The sequence below is a fragment of the Marmota marmota genome, unplaced genomic scaffold, assembly GCF_001458135.2.
Source record: "Marmota marmota marmota unplaced genomic scaffold, marMar, whole genome shotgun sequence".
Lineage (NCBI taxonomy): Eukaryota > Metazoa > Chordata > Mammalia > Rodentia > Sciuridae > Marmota > Marmota marmota.
Window position 1 is genome coordinate 458221 of NW_026000327.1, and position 19238 is coordinate 477458.

At 34.1% G+C, this 19238-nt stretch overlaps 1 protein-coding gene and 1 pseudogene across 7 annotated transcripts in view; both read left to right on the forward strand.

Annotated features, from left to right (window-relative positions):
- The window catches only part of LOC107158750 (lysine-specific demethylase 6A), a 190552-nt gene that overhangs the window by 20737 nt on the left and 150577 nt on the right, over positions 1-19238 (forward strand). The gene's annotated exons all lie outside the window — the stretch shown is intronic.
- LOC125614498 lies at positions 13919-18988 on the forward strand (annotated as a pseudogene).

The following is a 19238-nucleotide window of genomic DNA, read 5'->3' on the forward strand; positions in this document are numbered from 1 at the left end:
AGGTGCTCTACCACTAAGCCCCACAACCCCAGCTCTAGAAGGAAGTTTTTTTAAGCAGGAAAAGTATAAAAGAATCTGGGGTTAGAACTGGCTCTAGTCCCATGAAAGTTTATATTTCCTGAAGAAATATATGGGATAAACTATGAGTGAATGCTAGTTAACACACTAATTAAAGTTTCTGGCTAATTTTAATTTTGAGATGCCAGAGATTTAGCAGGAAATATGATAAAGAAAGAGTAGAGAGTTTAAATGATGGTCAAATCAAAATGCTTCTGTAGAGATAAAAGTAACTACCCTTACATCATTCCATTTGTACTATGTGGAGAGTAGAAACTTTGCCAGATAGTGTTTGTTAGTTTATGTACATATTTTATTTTTAATACTGGGAATTGAACCCAGGTGTGTTCATTTTGTTTTATTTTTGAGACAGGGTCTTGCTAAGTTGCTGAGAGTCCCACTAAATTGCTGAGGCTGACGTTAAACTTGAATCTTTATGTTTCAGCCTTCCTAGTTGGCAGAATTACAGGAATGTGCCACCATACCTTCAGTACATTTAACTTTATTATGCTTTTTAATTTGTGTATGTTTGCGGTATTGGGGATTTAACTCAGTGGTGAGATATATATGTATGTGTATGTAGTAATTCTAGGAATTGAACCCAAGGGTACTCTACAACTGAATTACATTCTCAGGCTTTTTTATAGCCTGTTTTATTTTGCAATGTGGTCTTTGAGTTGCCAACCAAAACTGGCCTCATATTGGCAATTCTCCTGCTTTAGCCTCCTGAATGATTGGGATTATAGATGTTCCCCATCATGCCTAGCTTCTAATACTATCTTTTTCAAAACCAGGAATTTTACTTTTTTCCTCCTCTCTCTTTTTTTTTTTATTAGGATGTTTTGTTACATATTTCTATATGGACATAATATAATAATATACTTTGGCCATCGTCATTCCCCAGTATTTCCTTTTCCTTCTTCTGGTCTCTTTCTGTATGTTATTGATCTTCCTTTGATTTTTGTAAGATCTCTTGCCCACCTTTCTTTTCCTTTTTCTTCTGTAGCTTCCACATATGAGAGACTGCATGAAACCCTTGATCTTGTGAGTTTGACTTATTTTACTCAACATAATGATCTCAAGTTCCACCCATTTTCCAGCATTTGACATAATTTTCATATTTATTTATAGCTGAATAGAACTTTGTTGTGTATACATCACTTTTTATTTATTCATTCATCTGTTGATGGTCACTTAGGTTAAGACCACAGTATTGCTATAAATGTGAGTGTGCATAGATCTGTATTATAATGACTATAATTCTTTAGAATAAATACCAGCAGTAATATAGCTAAGTCATATGATGATTTCCTGCTTGGTCTTTTGAGGAGCCTCCTTACTGATTTCCATAGTGGTTGTACTAATTTACTATCCTATCAACAGTGTAAAAGTGTTCCCTTTTACTCCATTTTTTCTCCAGAATTTATTATTATTTGTATTCTTAATGGCTGGCATTCTGACTAGAATGAGATTTACTAGTGTAGTTTTGATTTGCATTTTCCCAGTTGCTAATGATTTTGAACATTTTCTTTCATATATTTGTTGGCCATTTGTATTTCTTTTAACAACTGTTTAATCATTTGCCTATATATTTTTGTTTTTTGGGTACCAGGGATTGAACTCAGGGGCACTTGACTACTGAGCCCCATCCCCAGCCCAATTTTATTAAGTTGCATAGCACCTCACTTTTTCTGAGTCTTGTCTTTGAACTTGCAATCCTCCTGCGTCAGCCTCCTGAGCCCCTGGGATGACAGGTATGCCCACCATACACAGCATTTCATATGTATTTTTTAAAAAGTTTTATTTAAAACATTTTTTTAGTTGTAGATGGACATAATCCCTTGATTTTATTTTATTCTTTTTGTGCGCTGCTAAGAATTGAACCTAGCACCTCACACATGCTAGGCAAATGTTCTTCTACTGAGCCATAACCCAGCCCCTGTCCATTTATTAATTGTCATTTTTTCATTTCTTTTTTGGTGTTTTTGAATCTTCATATATTTTAAATAGTAATTCTCTGTCAGAAGAGTAGCTAGGAAAGATTTTTCTCATTCTGAATATTCTTTCTTACTGTCTTGTTTCCTGTGTGCAGAATCTTTCTAATTTAATGTCATACAATTTACTAATTGTTGACATTACTTTGTGAGTTTTATTCCTGAGGTTTATTTCCAAATTTATTTCTATTGAGAAAGTTGTTGTCTCTGCCTATATGCTGGAGTATTGATCATATGTTTCCTTCTAGGAGTTGCATAATTTCTTGTTGTAATTCTTAGGTCTTTGATCCATTTGAAGTTGACTTTTGTGCAGGGTGAGGTAAGAATCTAGTTTCTTTCTTCTACACATGAATATCCAGTGTTCCCTGGCACTAGTTGTTAAAAAGGTTGTCTTTTCTCCAATAATGCTTTTCGCACCTTTCTTATGGATCAGAGGACTGTAGATGAGTTAATTTTTCTCTGGGTCTTTTGTTCTGTACCAGTGGTTTGTATGTCTGTTTTTATGCCAGTTCAATGAAGTTTTTGTTATATAACACTGTAGTATAATTTTGATGCCTCCAGTATTGATTTTTGGCTCACAATACTTTGACTATTTGGAGTCTTTTATTCTTTTCAATGAATTTTAGGTCTCTTTTTTCTTTTAAATTTCTCTGGATAATGTCGTTGATATTTCGGTGGAGATTGTATTGAATTTGTATATTGTTTTTGGTAGTATGGTCATTTTAATAATATTAGTTCTATCTAATGTTGAATCTGGGAGGTCTTCAATTTCTTTTCTTTAGTGTTCTATAATTTTCATTGTAAAGGTCTTTCACTTCCATTGTCATATTTATTCCTAAGTTTTTATTCTTTTTTTTAATATATTTTTTTAAATTTTAGGTGGATACAATATCTTTTTTTTATGTGGTGCTGAGAATCAAACCCAGTGCCTCACACATGCTAGGCGAGCGCGCTACCACTTGAGCCACATCCCCAGCTCAGTTTTTATTCTTTTTTGAAGTTATTATGAATGGGATTATTTTCCCAAATTTTTTTTGTCATCAGATTCATCATTAATATATAGGAAAGTTATTGAGTTTTGTATGTTGACTTTTTTCAATCTGCTGCTTTGCTGAATATCTTTATTAGCTCTAGCAGTCTTTTCATGAAGCTTTTTGGATTGTCTCAGTATAAAATCATATCATCTACAAACAGTGATAATCTACTTCCTTCTTTATTAAATACTTTATATTATTTTTTTATTTGCTTGCAATGGTCAGAATTTCTAGTACTATATTAAATATGAGCGGTAAGAGTAGACATCCTTGTTTTGTTCCAGATTTTAAAGGCTGGGCTTTCAGTTTTTCCTCATTCAATATGATATTGGATTTGAGTTTGTCGTGTGTGACTTATTTGATGTTAAGATTGTTTACTTCTGATCCTACTTTCTTAAATGTTTGTATCATGAATGGGTGTTAGAGGCTTTCTTTGCATTTGTTGAGATGACTGAGTGATTTTTGTCTTCAATTGTGTTATTGGGATGAATTATGTTTTGTTAAATTGCATATGCTAAACCATCCTAGGATAAAACTAAATTGGTCATGTAGCACAATCTTGTTAACATATTATTGAATTTTATTTGCTAATATTTTATTAAGGGGCTGGGGATGTGGCTCAAGCGGTAGCGAGCTTGCATGGCATGTGTGCGGCCTGGGTTCGATCCTCAGCACCACATATAAACAAAGATGTCGTGTCCGCCGAAAACTAAAAAATAAATATTAAAATTCTCTCTCTCTCTCTCTCTCTTAAAAAATATTTTATTAAGGATTTTTGCATCTAATTTCATCACAGTTCATCTGTAGTTTTCTTTCCTCTATGTTCTTATCTAGTTTTGTTATGAATGTTGATACGGGCTTCAGAGAATGAATTTGGAAGTGTTTCCTCCCTTTCTATTTTACAGAATAATTTGAGGAGCATTGACCTAAATTCATCTTTAAAGATCTGGTAGAAGGGGGTTTCAGGATGGCGGAAAACCACAAGTCACTTTCTTCACTGCTCTGTGGTTATGAAGCCAAGAAAGCAGACAGGCAGCTTCTCAGTAAGATGGGTGAATGGGAACAAAAAGGTGCAGGGGTGTGGGGACTTTACTGGAATTTAGTATTAGACCCTGAGGACTCAGGAAGTTGGATGAAAGAAAATAAGAAAGAAATCTGCAGTGCTATAGCTGTTGCTGTGGTTGGAGGAACAAGCCACAATCAGTCTCTCCGGGAGCACAGTGGAGGGATAAGGTAATTAAAGAAGTCTGCATATTTAGGAGGACTGAGGTGTGTCTGGGTACAGAGAGTTTAGAGATCAAAGACACTCCCCTGGGGCTGGGGTGGTGGCTCAGTGGTACTGTGCTAGCCTAGCATGCATGAGGCACTGGGTTAGATCCTCAATGCTTGGCACTACATAAAAAAACAAACTAATAACTGACACTAAAGATACATAAATAAATAAATATTAAAAAAAAGACATTCCCCCACTAAACTAAAAGAGGCTCTGCACAACACCCTTTTACAGGAAAGAAACTGCCATCTCAATTGATAGCACATGGAGGTCAGAGGAAGGAACCATTGCAGCTGCAGCATAGGGACTTGGCAGCTGTGGAAGGCGAGTCCTGGCAAATCCAACTGAACGACATAGAGTGTGACCAAGAAAAATTAAATGTGAAAAGAGATTTACATAGGGGACAACTGGTCACAGAAACCCACCTCGCTCTCCCCCTTCTTCTATAATCTGGCTGCTTGCAGGACTGGGGAGAGAGACTTTCCTAGCAGAATTTGAAATGGTAAGGGCAGGAGAGGATGAGTTTAGACTCATCCTGGAACCAGACTTGGGGTCTGCTGGTGAAGCAGTGGACTAAGAATTGGTTTTCCCCGACATGAGTGGAACTCATGGGAGATCTTATAGTACAATCTTCCAGCATGCAACAGCAGGCAATTCATAGGACCTAGAGGTGTGCTGATTTAGAATCTTCAGACCAGCTGACCTCCGGCAAAGAGCCTGGAGCTTACCAAGCCTAAACACCCCTTCCAGGATTTCTGCCTATAGATTTTCTCTCATTCTTAGCAACCCCACCCTGAGGGTGAAGAAAGCATCATACTTCAGAACAGTTTTCCCTTCAGCTGAGAAGGATATCAATAGAAATTTTCAGAGATTTAAATTTTTTAACTTTATATATATTTTTCTCCCACTTATCTGTTTCCTTGCATCTTTTTTTTCTGCTAACAGCCAATCTGTATTGTTCTCCCTTTCACTCTTGCTTTAATTTTTTACTTCTGTCCTCTCTCCTCCTCCCTCATAATCATCATATCCTACATCACTTCTAATCTTGTCTGTCATTCAAAATTATAAAGCATTTTGCACACTTACTGATTTTTTCGTTGGCAATAAGTGATTATATCATTTCCACTTATTGTGAAAATTTTGTAGACCTCATAGCAGAAAGTGTTTTGTTTAATGCTATATGTTCATTGCATTGATTGTTCTTATTATTTTCCCCCAAAAGCGAGTCACTGGAAATCTCCAGGGACACTATTAGTCTCCAGGGTAGAAACTGTTAGAAGGGTAGACTCATAAACAACATGGGAAAAAAAAAAAGAAAAAAACAAGGGAAAAAATCTCCCCAGAATCCACCACCAATATAGCAGAAGAAGTGTCAGAGAAGGAGTGTAGAATACCCATAGTTAAACTAATCCTCAAGTTTAAGGATGATGTAAGAAGAGATATTAGAGAGAAAATATAAGAAGTGAAACATCACTTTATTGAGAGATTTTGAAAAAAAATTAAACAGAAATTCTGGAAATTCATTAATCAATAAACCAAATTAAAAATTCAGTGGAAAGGGCTGGTGATATGGCTCAAGCGGTAGCGCGCTCGCCTGGTTTGCGTGCGGCCCGGGTTCGATCCTCAGCACCACATACAAACAAAGATGTTGTGTCTGCCGAAAACTAAAAAATAAATATAAAAATTAAAAAAAAAAAAGAGCCATGAACGTTCGAGAAATATGGGATAAACTGAAAAGACCAAAGTAAGATTTAATGGGATAGATGAAGGTTCAGATATACAAACCAAAGGAATGCACAGTTTTTTCAAGGAAATAATATTAGGAAATTTCCCAAACCTAAAGAATGAATGGAAAATCAGATACAGGAGCAGACTCACATCAAGGCACATATTATGAAACTGCCAAATATACAGAACAAGAATAGACTTTTAAAGGCTGCCAGAGAGAAAAAACCAAAAAGTCACAGTTAGAGGGAAACCACTGTGGTTCTTAGCTATTTTCTCAATCCAGACCCTAAAAACTCTGAACAATGTATATCAAGTTCTGAGAGAAAATGATGCCAGCCAAGAACATTTTACCTAGCTTTCGAATTGATGATGAAATAATACCTTCCTTGATAAATAAAAGTTAAAGGAATTCATAACTAGAAAGTCTGCTCTAGAAAACATACTCAATAAAATATTCCATGATGAAGAAATAAAAGTGAAAACAGTAAAGGGAGAAACTACATTAGAAGAATAGTCACAGGAGAAACTATTTCAAAAACTAGAAATAAAATGATAGGGAATAAAAAAATCATCTCAATAATAACCTTGAATGTAAATGACCTAAATTAATCAATCAAAAGACAGACTGGCAGATTGGATTAAAAAAAAAACAAGACCTGGGCTGGGGTTGTGGCTCGGTAGTAGAGCACTTGCTTTGCGTATGTGAGGCACTGGGTTCAATTCTCAGCACTGTAAATAAATAAATGAATAAGATAAAGGTCCACCAACAACTAAAAAAATAAAAACCAAGACCTAACTATATACTGTCTCCAACAGTCTCACCATAGGCAAAGACATCCATACACTGAAGGTGAAACAATGTGAAAAAACATATCATTCACATGGATCTTGTAAAAAGACAGGAGTTTGTAGTCTTATATAAAGTGGACTTCACATCAAAGTTAATTAGAAGGGACAAAGAAAGACATTTCTTACTGCTTAAAAGAATTATATATCAATAAGACATAATAATTGTGAATATTTATACTCTAAACAATGGAGAATCTACATACATCCAAAAAAACCCTTCTCAACTTTAATAATCAAATACATCACAACACAATAATACTGGGTATCTTTAATGCATCTCTCTCACTACTGGGTAAGCCCTCTAGACAAAAAAGAGGTTACAGAACTAAATACAATTATAAATAATTAGACTTAACAGACACATATAGAATGATTTCATCCATCAATGACTGAATACACTTTCCTCTCAGCAGCACAGGACTCCTTCTCTAAAATAGACCATATTTTATGCTAAAAGAGAGATTGCATTGTCTGAGATCATAATTGAATGAAATTAGAAATCAGTGAAATAATAAAAAATGGAAGCTAGTCTTACCTGGAGATTTAATAATATGCTGTTGAATGACTAAGGGATAGCAGAAATAGTCAAGAATGAAATAAAAAGTACTTAGACGTAAATGAGAATTGAGATATAACATATTAAAATCTCTGGGACACTATGAAGGCTTGTGTCCTTTTCTACTAAGGCTAACTTTTCCACTAAGAGGAAAATTCATTGCATTGAACTCATTCATTAAGAGAACATAAAGTCAATAAATACCCAATATTACATCTTTTATCTATCCATCTATTTATTTACTTATATATAATATTGAGAAATGAACCCAGTACCTCACACCTGCTAGGCAAGTGCTCCAACACTGAGCTACAACTCTAGCTCCCTAATATTGTGTATATCTTAAAGTACTAGAAAAAGAAGAACAAATCAACAAGAGCAGAAGACAGGAAATAATAAACATTAAAGCTTAAATCAATAAAATTGAAACAACAGAAATAATTCCCCAAATTGACAAAACAAAAAGTTGGTTCTTTGGAAAACTAAATAAAATTGATAAACCATTAACCAAGCTAATAAAGAGAAAGAGTAAACTCAAATTACTAAAATAAGTGATGAAAAAGGAAATGTTGCAATAGTCACTATTGAAGTACAGATAATAATTAGAAACTATTTTGAATATTTATACTCTAATTAGAAAATCCTGATGACATCAACATATTTCTAGAGACATATGACCTACCAAACAGAATTATGAGGACAGAAAAATTTAAACAGATAAATTTCAAGCAAAGAAATTGAAGATGCCATCAAAAACCTACTGTGAAAGAAAAACACAGGACCAGACAGGTTCTCACTTGAGTTCTATCACACCTTCAAAGAAGAATCAACATCAAGCCTCCTCAAGATTCCTTCCAAATTCATTCTATGAAGCCAGTATTACCTTGACACCAAAACCAGACAAAGACACATAAAGGAAAGGAAATTTCTGACCAATATTCTTGATGATGAATGTAAATGCAAAAATTTGTATCAAAATACTAGCAAATTGCATTCGAAACATTAAAAAGATAGAGCACCATGATCAAATGGGCTTCATCCCAGGGATGCAAGATTGTTTCAAGATATGGAAATCAATGACTATAATTTATCAGATAAATAGAGTCAATGACAAGAATCTCAATATACGCAGAAAAGGCATTTGACAAAATACAGTCTTCTTCATGTTTAAAACTAAAAAAACTAGGGGGCTGGGGATGTGGCTTAAATGGTAGTGCGCTTGCCTAGCATGCGCGCGGCGCTGGGTTCAATCCTCAGCACCACATACAAATAAAGATGTTATGTCCACTGAAGACCAAAAAATAAATATTAAAAAAAAAAACTAAAAAAACTAGGGATAATAGAAACATACCTCAACATTTTAAAAGATATATACTAAATCCAAGCGCAGCATCATTATAAATGGAGAAAGATGGCGCATTCCCTTTAAAAAGGGAACAAGATAAGGATGCCATCTTGAACCACTTGAATTCAACACAGTCTGGAAACTCTTGCCAGAGAATTAAAAGAAAGAAATGAAAGGGATATGAATAGGAAAATAAATACTCAATCTCTCTATTTGCCAAAGATATGATTCTGTATTTAGTAAAAGGTGAAAGATTTATACGATCTGAAGAGAAACCAGAGTATGATGATTCTGTATTTAGAAGTCCCCCCAAATTCTACTAGACAACTTCTGGAACTCATAACTGAATCAACAGAGTAGCAGGATGTAAAATTAACACTCAGTTGTATTCATATATGGAATCTATTGAAGGAAAAATTAGGAAAACTATCCCATTCACAGTAGCCTCAAAAAAATTAGATCTATCTAACTAAAGAGGTAATAGTAAATATAATAAAAATTTTTATAAGGAAAGAAATTGACGAAGACCTCAGAAGTGTGAAAGATCCATGTTCTTGGATAGGCAGAATTAATATTGTCAAAATGGCATACTATCAAAAGCACTCTTCAGAGTTAATACAGTTCCTTTTATGCTTTCAGTGACATTTTTCGTAGAAGTAGAAAAAGCAATCATGAAATTTATTTGGAGAAAAAACAGTTCCAGTATAGCCAATGCAGTCCTTAGTGAGGAAAGTGAAGCAGGAGGCATCACAATACCAGAACTTAAATTATGCTACAGAGCTATACTAACAAAAACAGTGTGGTATTGGCACCAAAATAGGCATGAAGACCAATGGTTCAGAATAGAACACAGAGGCAAACCCACATGAATACAGTTCTCTCATACTAGACAAAGGCATCAAAAACATATATTGGAGAAAAGATAGCCTCTTCAACAAATAGTGTTGGGGAAACTGGAAATCCACATGTAACAGAATGAAATCAAACTGCTTTTACCTGCACAAAAAATCAAAGTGGTCAAAGTGGGTCAAGGACTTAGACACTAGAACAGAGACCCTATGCTTACCAGAAGAAAAAGCTGGCCCAAATCTCCATCTTGTCAGTTTAGATATTGAATTTCTCGACAAGATTCCTAATGTGCAAGAAGTAAAATCAAGAATCAATAACAGGGTTGTATCAAACTGAAAAAGCTTCTTCATAGCAAAGGAAAGATTTACTGAATGGGAGAAAGTCTTTACTACGTGCACCTCAAATAGGATATAAAAAGAACTAAAAAAAAAAAAAACTTTGGGGCTGGGGATGTGGCTCAAGTGGTAGCACGCTCGTCTGGCAAGCGTGCGGCCCGGGTTCGATCCTCAGCACCACATACCAACAAAGATGTTGTGTCTGCCAATAATAAATAAATAAATAAATAAATAAATAAATATGTTAAAAAAAAAAACAAAAAACTTAACACCAAAAATACCCCAAATAATCCAGGCAACAAATGGGAAAAGGAACTGATACTTCATAGAAGGAGAAATATATTTGGTCAAAAATAGATGAAAAAAAATGTTTCCAAAGTGTTCAAGATAACTAGCAATTAAATGCAAATTAAAACTATACTTAATTTCATCTCACTCCAATGAAAATGGTAATTATCAAGAATATAAATGGGGCTGGGGTTGTGGCTCAGTGGTAGAGTGCTCGCTTAGCATGCATGAGGCACTAGGTTCGATCCTCAGCACTATATAAATGTAAAATAAAGATATTGTGTTCACTTAAACCTAAAACAAATTAAAAAAAAGAATACAAGTAACTGTAAATATTGTTGAGGATATGGGGAAAAGTATACTTATACACTCTGGAGGGAATGTAAATTGATGTAACCACTCTGGAAAGCAATATGGAGATTCCTCAGAAAACTTGCAGTTGTACCATCATTTGATCTAGTTATCCCATTTCTTGGCATACACACAAAAGACTTGAAATCAGCACACTATAGTGATGTAGCCACATCAGTTCTTACAGCAGCTCCATTCACAATAGCTAAGCTATGGACCAGCCTAAAGTGTCCTTCAACAGATGAGGTTAAAGAAAATGTGTTGAATATACACAATGAAATATTACTCAGCCATGAAGAAGAATTAAATTATAACATTTGCCAGTAAACAGATGGAACTGGTGACTATCATTCTATGTAAAATCAGACAATCTCCTCAAACCAAAGGCAGAATGTTATCTCTCATGCAGTTGCAGATTCACTCAATGAGGTAGTAGGGGGAGTGTGAGAGAAGGGGAAGGAGGTTGACTGGATTTTTATAGACCAAAGTTAGGGGAAGGGAGTGGGGCTGGGGATTGAAAAGACAATAGAATGAATCATAGATAACTTTCCTAAGTTCCTATATCAGTATGTGATCAGTGTAACTCCCCATCAAATAGTGTACAACTACAAAAACGGGAAGTTACACCCATGTTATGTATAAGTAAAAAGCCAAATTAAAAAATTTTAAAAAGATCTGGTAGAATTCAGGGGCTGTGGTTTTAACTCAGTGGTAAGAGCACTTGCCTAGCATGTATGAGGCAGTGGATCTGATCCTTAGCACCACATAAAAATAGATAGATAACTTAAAGGTATCATGCCTATCTACTCTGGAAAAAAATTAAAAAAATACCTGGTAGAATTCAGCTGACAATCCATCTTGTCCTCAGCTTTTCTTTGTTGTAAGAGTTTTTATTACCGCTCTGTCTATTGCTAGTTAATGTTCTGCTTAGGTTTTCTATATACTGTTTTTTTTATTTGGTGGATTATTGGGGATTGAACTCAAGGGCACTATTTGCGAAGAGTTGTATTTGTGAAGAGTTGCTATGTGGTCTAAAATATGTTCTATTTTGGAAAAGGTTCCACAAGCTGCTATAAGAAAGTATATTCAGCAGTTACTGGATGAAATATTCTATAGATGCCAAAAGTTTTCTATTGAGGTTTTTTTTTTTTTTTGTGAGAGAGAGAGAGAGAGAATTTTTTAATATTTATTTTTTAGTTATTGGTGGACACAACATCTTTGTTTGTATGTGATGCTGGGGATCGAACCCGGGCAGCACGCATGCCAGGTGAGCGCGATACCGCTTGAGCCACATCCCCAGCCCTTCTATTGAGTTTTATGTGTAGATTACCTATATACTGGTCAGAGATCCGTATTTAAATACCTAGTATTGTTATTGTACAGAGGTCTGTCCCAAGCTTTAATTTGAGTAGTATCTATTTTATGTAATTAGGTACACCCATGTTTGGGTTATAAGTATTTACTATCATTATAAATTCTATTCTATTTTATTATTGGGGGTGCTGGTGCTGGGGATTGAACACAGGCAGGGCCTTATGCATGTGAGATAAGCATTCTACCAACTGAGCTATATCCCCAGCCCACATTATAACTTCTTGTTGGACTATTCCCTTTACCAATATGAATTGACTTTTTTGTGTATCTTTTCATTAATTTTGGATTGAATCTGCTTTTTTGTATATGGGAATAACTACTTATGCTTTTTTTTTTTTTTTTCCTTATTTTTTGTAACAGGGATTGAACTCAGGAGCACTTGACCACTGAGCCACATTCACATTCCCTGCCCTATTTTGTATTTTATTTAGAGGTAGGATCTCACTGAGTTGCTTAGCGCTTTGCTGTTGCTGAGCTGACTTTGAACTCAGGATCCTCCTATATCAGCCTCCCGAGCCACTGGGATTGTATGCTACCACACCTGACTACTTCTGCTTTTTTGACATGGTTCCATTCACATGGTTTATCAGTTTCCATTTTTCACTTATCAGCTTGTGGCTGTCTTTGCCTATAATATGAATCTCTTGCAAACCATATATAATTAAGTGTTGTTTTTTAATTCATTCTGCCAGCCTATTTTAATTGGAGAGTTGAGATCATTCAATGTTATTTTAGAGAGGTGTTTATTAATTCTTGCTCTAAATTCCTCAATTTATTTATAATATTTAATTTGGTTGTCTTTCTCATTAGCTTAACTACTCCTGAAATACTGTTAGTTCATTTGTGAGATCTGCAGTTTGTTTTTCTTTCCTCAGTGTGAAGTATTTCTTTAAGTTTTGTGGTATTAGCTTAGTTAGTAATTATGAATTCTTTCATCCTTTTTTGATTCGATGGATAATTTTTCTGGATATTGCAATTGAGGTTGACAGGTTTATTTTCTGAAAGGACTTAGAACACATCATTCTGAGCCCTCCTGTCTTTAGAGTTAGTTTTAAGAATTCAGCAGGGGCTGGGGCTGTAGCTCAATGGTAAAGTGCTTGTCTAGCATGTGTGAGGCACTGGGTTCGATCCTCAGCACCACATAAAAATAAATAAAGATACTATATGTTCATCTGCATATAAATATTTAAAAAAAAAAAAAAGAATTCAGCAATAATTCTGATTGGCTTGTCTCTACATGTGACTTGATGTTTTTGTCTTGAAGCTTTAATAATTGTGTCCTTAGATTGTATGTTATAATGTGTTATGGAGAAGTTCTTTTGTGTTCTTATCTATTTGTGGTTCTGAATGCCACTTGTATCTGGAAGTCCATTACATTCTCAAGGTTTGGAAAAATCCCTGTAGATGTTACTCATTTCATTAGCCTGTATCTCATGACCCTCTTCAATTTCAAATTGAAAATTTTGAGTTTAATTTTTGAAAAATTGAAATTCTTAAATTTGATTCCTTAATAATGTTGTTTCAGAGTTTTTGTTTATTTTGGTCATGGTTACCTGTTTTCTTTTTTTTTTTTTTTGATACTATTTAAATGTTTAGGATTGGCCACTTAGTCTTCTAGCTCTGAGATTTTTGTATTCAGTATATTTTACTGTACTAGAGAGATTTCATCTGGTCATTTTCTTTTATTTATTGTGCCTTAATGCCAAGATTTATTTGATTTGTTTTCAGTATATCTATGTCCTCATTGAATTTCTCATTCATATTCTATTCTGACTTCCTTAATTTATTCTGTTATTTTTCTGTGATTTCTTGGAACTAATTGATCATTTTTATAACATTTCTTTAAAAATTTTTATCGTATATTTTATTTTTCAATATCTTTTGAGTTAGTTGCTGATGCATTATGTATTTTAGGAGGTGTTATGTTACTTGTTACTTTTATATTTCTTCTATTCTTCTGTGGGTTTCAGATATTGTTGGGATGAATTTCACTTTTACTCTTATATGTTTGTGCCTTTTTAGGCACAGCCTTCTCATGACAAAGTGTCTTAGAGTGAACTAGTTGGATGTCATCTTGTAGATGTGATATCTACAGCCTTTGTGTTAGTTCTCTTTGTTTTTGCTCTAGGAACAAGTGAATGTTTCTATGAGGAACCAGAGCGCCTAACTCTAAAATTTCCTACTTGGAACTTGATCATTAGTGTGGGTTTTTGTCTTTTCTGTTGTTTTTATTAAAGTATAGCTAAATTTTGAATTTTAATTTATGTATGGAACTAGGTGTGTTGTGTTTTGGCTGAGTTTAGTTCTGCAGCAGAGTCCATCCTTGTGAACCTGTAGTGTCCCTGTAGATTTCCAGCACTCACACAAAAGGGGAAACAAACAGTAGCCAGAATTGTCGTGAACAATATGTAGTGTTAAAATAAATATCTGATGCCTACAGTGACAGTCTAAAATATGAATTACCACACAAAAAAATGATGGGGTCCGTTGCCAATAGCAAAAACAATAAAGAAATGTGAACTATATCTGGCATTAAAGTAAATAGCAGGTGTCATCTGTGTCATCAATAATAGCAATAATTGCATCAACATGAATGGTGGCGGCAGGAGTTGTATAAACCAATTAGTTCTAAAAGTAGATTCAAAATTCATAAGGAGAAAAGAGCCACTTGCTGTGGCCCATGTCTGTAATCCCATCTGTTTGGGAAGCTAAAGCAGGAGGATCATGAGTTCAAAGCCAGCCTCAGCAAAAGTGTGCCACTAAGCAACTGAGTGAGACTCTGCTCTAAAATAGGGCTAGGGATGTGGTTTAGTGGTTGAGTGCCCCTGAATGGAAACCTTGGTACCAGAAACAAAGCAAAACAAAACAAAAACCAATAGAAAACAATGTTATAGGAAAGCAGAAGAGTTTAGAACAGAGAGAATGCAGAAGAAATATAGCAAGTGATGGTCCTAAGTAAATGAGGGCAATAGGAAAAACAAAAGAAAGAACAGAATAATCCATTAGCAGGAGAAAGGAAAGTTAGAAAATGAGAGCGAAAGGAAGCAAAAAGAAAGAACAAAACAAGCCACAAAATAAATCAAAATAAACCAGAAAGCCTTCCCCTAAAAAGAATTTATAGTCTCTTTCACTTCCACTTACCCATTGAAGATACGGCAGTGGTTCACAATTATGAGGACAATAAGAAGACTTATGATTTCTTGAAGAAACATAGTGTTATGTTAGATCAATGTTTATAAAAAAAATATAGGATTTTGAAATTCATTTCATGTTATACTCTATTCAATTAAGGAATGTTCTCTCTAGCAAAGAGCATGCAGTAAGTGATGAAACTGATCTTTATATGCTGATGTCACTAGGATATGAAACGCAACCTGGATACAGCTACTAGTAAAGAAAATTATCCTTTCATATTTAAGCCTACTAGTGAATTCAAAGAATGATCTGTCTCTGGCTTATATTCTAAATATTCCTGTTAAAGGACATGGAAGAGAAGCCTTCACATATTTGAAACATGCTGCTCAAAAGAAACACATGTCTTTTTGATGGCCATGTCCTTTATTAGAACAATAGAGCTTGGAGGGAAAGGATGTGCACTGTCATCATCTGATTCTATAGGACACATTTAAAGGGACTGTCAAATTTCATTGACACATTAGATGAGATTCTTGGAGAAGTACCAAGTCCAAGCATTGCAGGGGGTCAATTTCTGTCAGTGTTAAAGATGCAGCTAAGGGCCAGAACACTAGGGATTCTTTTTATAAAGCAATTGAGAAAGCTGCTTAGACTTTGGACTTTAGGTTTAAAAATATCAGTTCTCAACAATAGGGTGTAGCTGTCAGCAACCCTGACATTAGTCCTGCCATGCTAAAATCTCATGCAGTAAACCATGATACTGTATACTGTGGCAGATATACCATGAAAACTTTACTAGTTCTTTTGAATGAAGAAGCAGCCAATTCTCCTACCAGAAACAAAGCAAAGCTTTTATATGGTGAACTTCTTTTATATGGTGGAACTTCTATTTTTACACTTTTTAGATCTCCCTCACAAATGAATAGCATCAGTGAAACTCCTAAGAGAACACATCCATTAGTCAATGCAAGACAAAAAAATTATGATGAAGCAAACCTTAATTAGATCACAGTTTGCTTGTATTATATGATAAGCAAGGATAAATGGAATAACATGAATTCTGCATCAAATTCTTTGTGTGTTCTTCATATGGAAAGTGACCTTGCTGTGGGGATAAATCAATCTGTTGGCAGATCAGCAACGCAGCAAGTTCTGGAACTGTTCATCTGGATAGAAGTACAAATGAGAAAGAAAATCAAATGGTCAGACAGGAAGTAAAAGCTCAAAAAGGAAAAAAGATGTATTTGGATGGGGAAAATATTTTTTGTGATAATAGAAGTGAACCATCTCATTATACAAATGTTAAGAAACCTAAAACGACAAATAATTACAGAATTAATTGTATGACAAACTAGCCAGAGTAGCAAAAGTGTACTGCCAAGGCCAAATTGATTATTGGCCAAAGTTAACTCAGTTTTTTAGACTATAAGTATGTATCTTATGTGCTTTAGATTTATGCATAAGTATAGCTGTTCACCAAAGTCACATACTTAATTTGTAAAAGATCAAGATGAAAAAGAAAAAAATTTAAGAAATAAGGTCAGGGACTATTTGGGAAGGTATCTTTGGGAACAGGCTTACCCAGTAGGCGGGAAGCTGACAGAATATGTGGATCATGGTAGGCAAGTGCCTTTATTTATTATGGTCAGGGTAGAATGCACAAGAACAGAGCTTGGGGAATTTTATAGGTGCATAAATGTTACTAATTCATAGTGGAAGGCAAAACGGGAAACTTATTCAGAGACCTGCCTTTTCACACTTCTGTATCTGGTTGTTTGGGTATGATGATTGCAGGATCTGAGAATGCTGAAGCCTCAGCAAACATAAATTTTAAAAATTGGCCATGTAGTACATTGTGTGAAGTTTTGTGTATTGTATGTATGTATGTATGTATGTATGTATGTATGTATGTATGTGTGTATGAATGAATGTACGTATGAACGTACGGAGGTACGTACCGCTGATTAAACCCAAGGGCTCTTAATCACTGAGCCACTGGGAAGTCCCTCTTTTGTATTTTATTTAGAGACAGGGTCTCACCTGTTGCTTAACACCTCCCCTCTTGGTAAGGCTGACTTTGAACTTGGGATCCTCCTGCCTCAGCCCCATGAGCTGCTGAGAAATTTTTCATTTATTTGGAAAGCTTTTGTGTTAAATTATGTTTAACACAGAATTTATCATGTTTTAAAAAGTACACATTTTCATTGGTATTAATTATGTAACAACTATAAGTACTCTAATTTTTAAAAATAATTCCAAACAAAATTATGTAACCCTTATGCCGTAAATCTCCGTTTTCTACACTCCAGGCACAGATAAACTCTAGTTTTACTTTTGTGTCTATGAATTTACCTTATTTGTTAATTCTCTAAATGAAATCATACAAACCTTGTTCTTTTCTGTCAGATTTCTTTCATTTAGCATTTTTTAAGAGTCCTTTTATTACACTGTGCATCAAAATTTCACTCCCCAAAGCTTAGCAATATTCTACTGTACACATCTGTGTATCACATTTTGTTTATCCATTTATCTATGGACTCTTGGGTTATTTCTACCTTTTAAATTTGGGAATCTGTTGTGAACATAAGTGTGAATAAATTTCTATTTAAGTCCCTGTTTTCAGGTATTTGGATATATATCTAAGAGTCGAATTACTTGAAGATACAGTAATCCTTGTTTTAAATTTTTTGAGAAACTAGGTATTTTTCATAGAAGCTGTACTTATTGTTGTTCCACTGGTAATGTGTAATTGTTCTCCTTTTCTTCTCATTACAGCCATACTGTAGATGTGGAATATTTGTAGGTCATTTGTATAAGTTTAGAAAAATGTTTATTCAAATACTTTTTTGTTGTTTTTTAGCTGCTTGTATTTTTATTATTGAGTTTTAGGAAGTTTATTTGTACATTTCAAATAATTAATCCTTGTTCAAATATATGATTTGCAAATATTTCTTCTATCATGCAGGTTTCACTTTTTTCTGTGTGTGTGTGTGTGTGTGTGTGTCTCTGTGTTTATGTATTTACTGGGGATTTAATCCAGGATTGCTTTAACTTAAGCTATATCCCTTTCTTTTCCATTTTTAAATTTTATTTTGATACCAGGGTTTGCTAAGGTTTTAAGATTAGACTCAAATTTGTAATCTACCTGCCTTAGTCTCCTTAATAACTCCTTAGTAACTGGGCTATAGGCATGCACCTCTCTCCTTAACTTACTTTTTTGACAATGTGCTTTGATGCTCAAGATTTTAAATTTAGTTTAAATTCATCTTACTTTTGTATCTTTTGCTGCTCATGCTTTTGATGCCATAGCTAAGTATTTGTTGCCATATTCAAGGGGGTGAAGATTTCTTTCAACATTTTGTAATTTTATTTTATATTTAGGACAGCAAATGATATATTTACATTTTAGTGTATTGTGTGAGGCAGGGATCAGCTTCATTCTTTAATTAAAAATTTTAATTATAATTAAAATTATAATTAAAAATTAAAGCTGTAATTTTTTAAGTTATAAATTTAAGTTAACAAATTATATTGTCTTAAGGTTATTTGTTGAAGACTACATTCTTTTCCCATTGTGTACTAAATATCATGTCAAGAGTCAGTTTATCACATATGTAAGTTTATTTCTAGGTTTTCAGTTCTATCCTGTTGATCCATGAGTTTTTGTTTTCATTCTTATCTCTATTATTTCCTTCCTGTTATTTTTCTTGAGTTTAGTTTGCTTTATTTCTGATTCTTCGGTTTATATAGTTGGTTTTTGTTTTAAGATTATTCTTCATTTTAAATGTGTTTAGAATTGTCAGTGTCCTTATTTCCATCTGTGTCTGATATTTAACTCTATTGTTTGTTTTAATTCAGTTAAAAATATTTTCTGATTTGCTATGTGATTTTTAAATTTTTTAAAAATTAGTGCTTATGGAAGAAGGTGCTTTCTAATTGTCAAGTATTTGAGTTTTTAAAATTTTTTCTTTTCATTGATTTTTAAGTTTTTTTCTATTATGGATACTTTGTATGATTCCAGTGTTTTTAAAATTACTTTTTTACTTAACTTTATCTATGGTAGACCATAA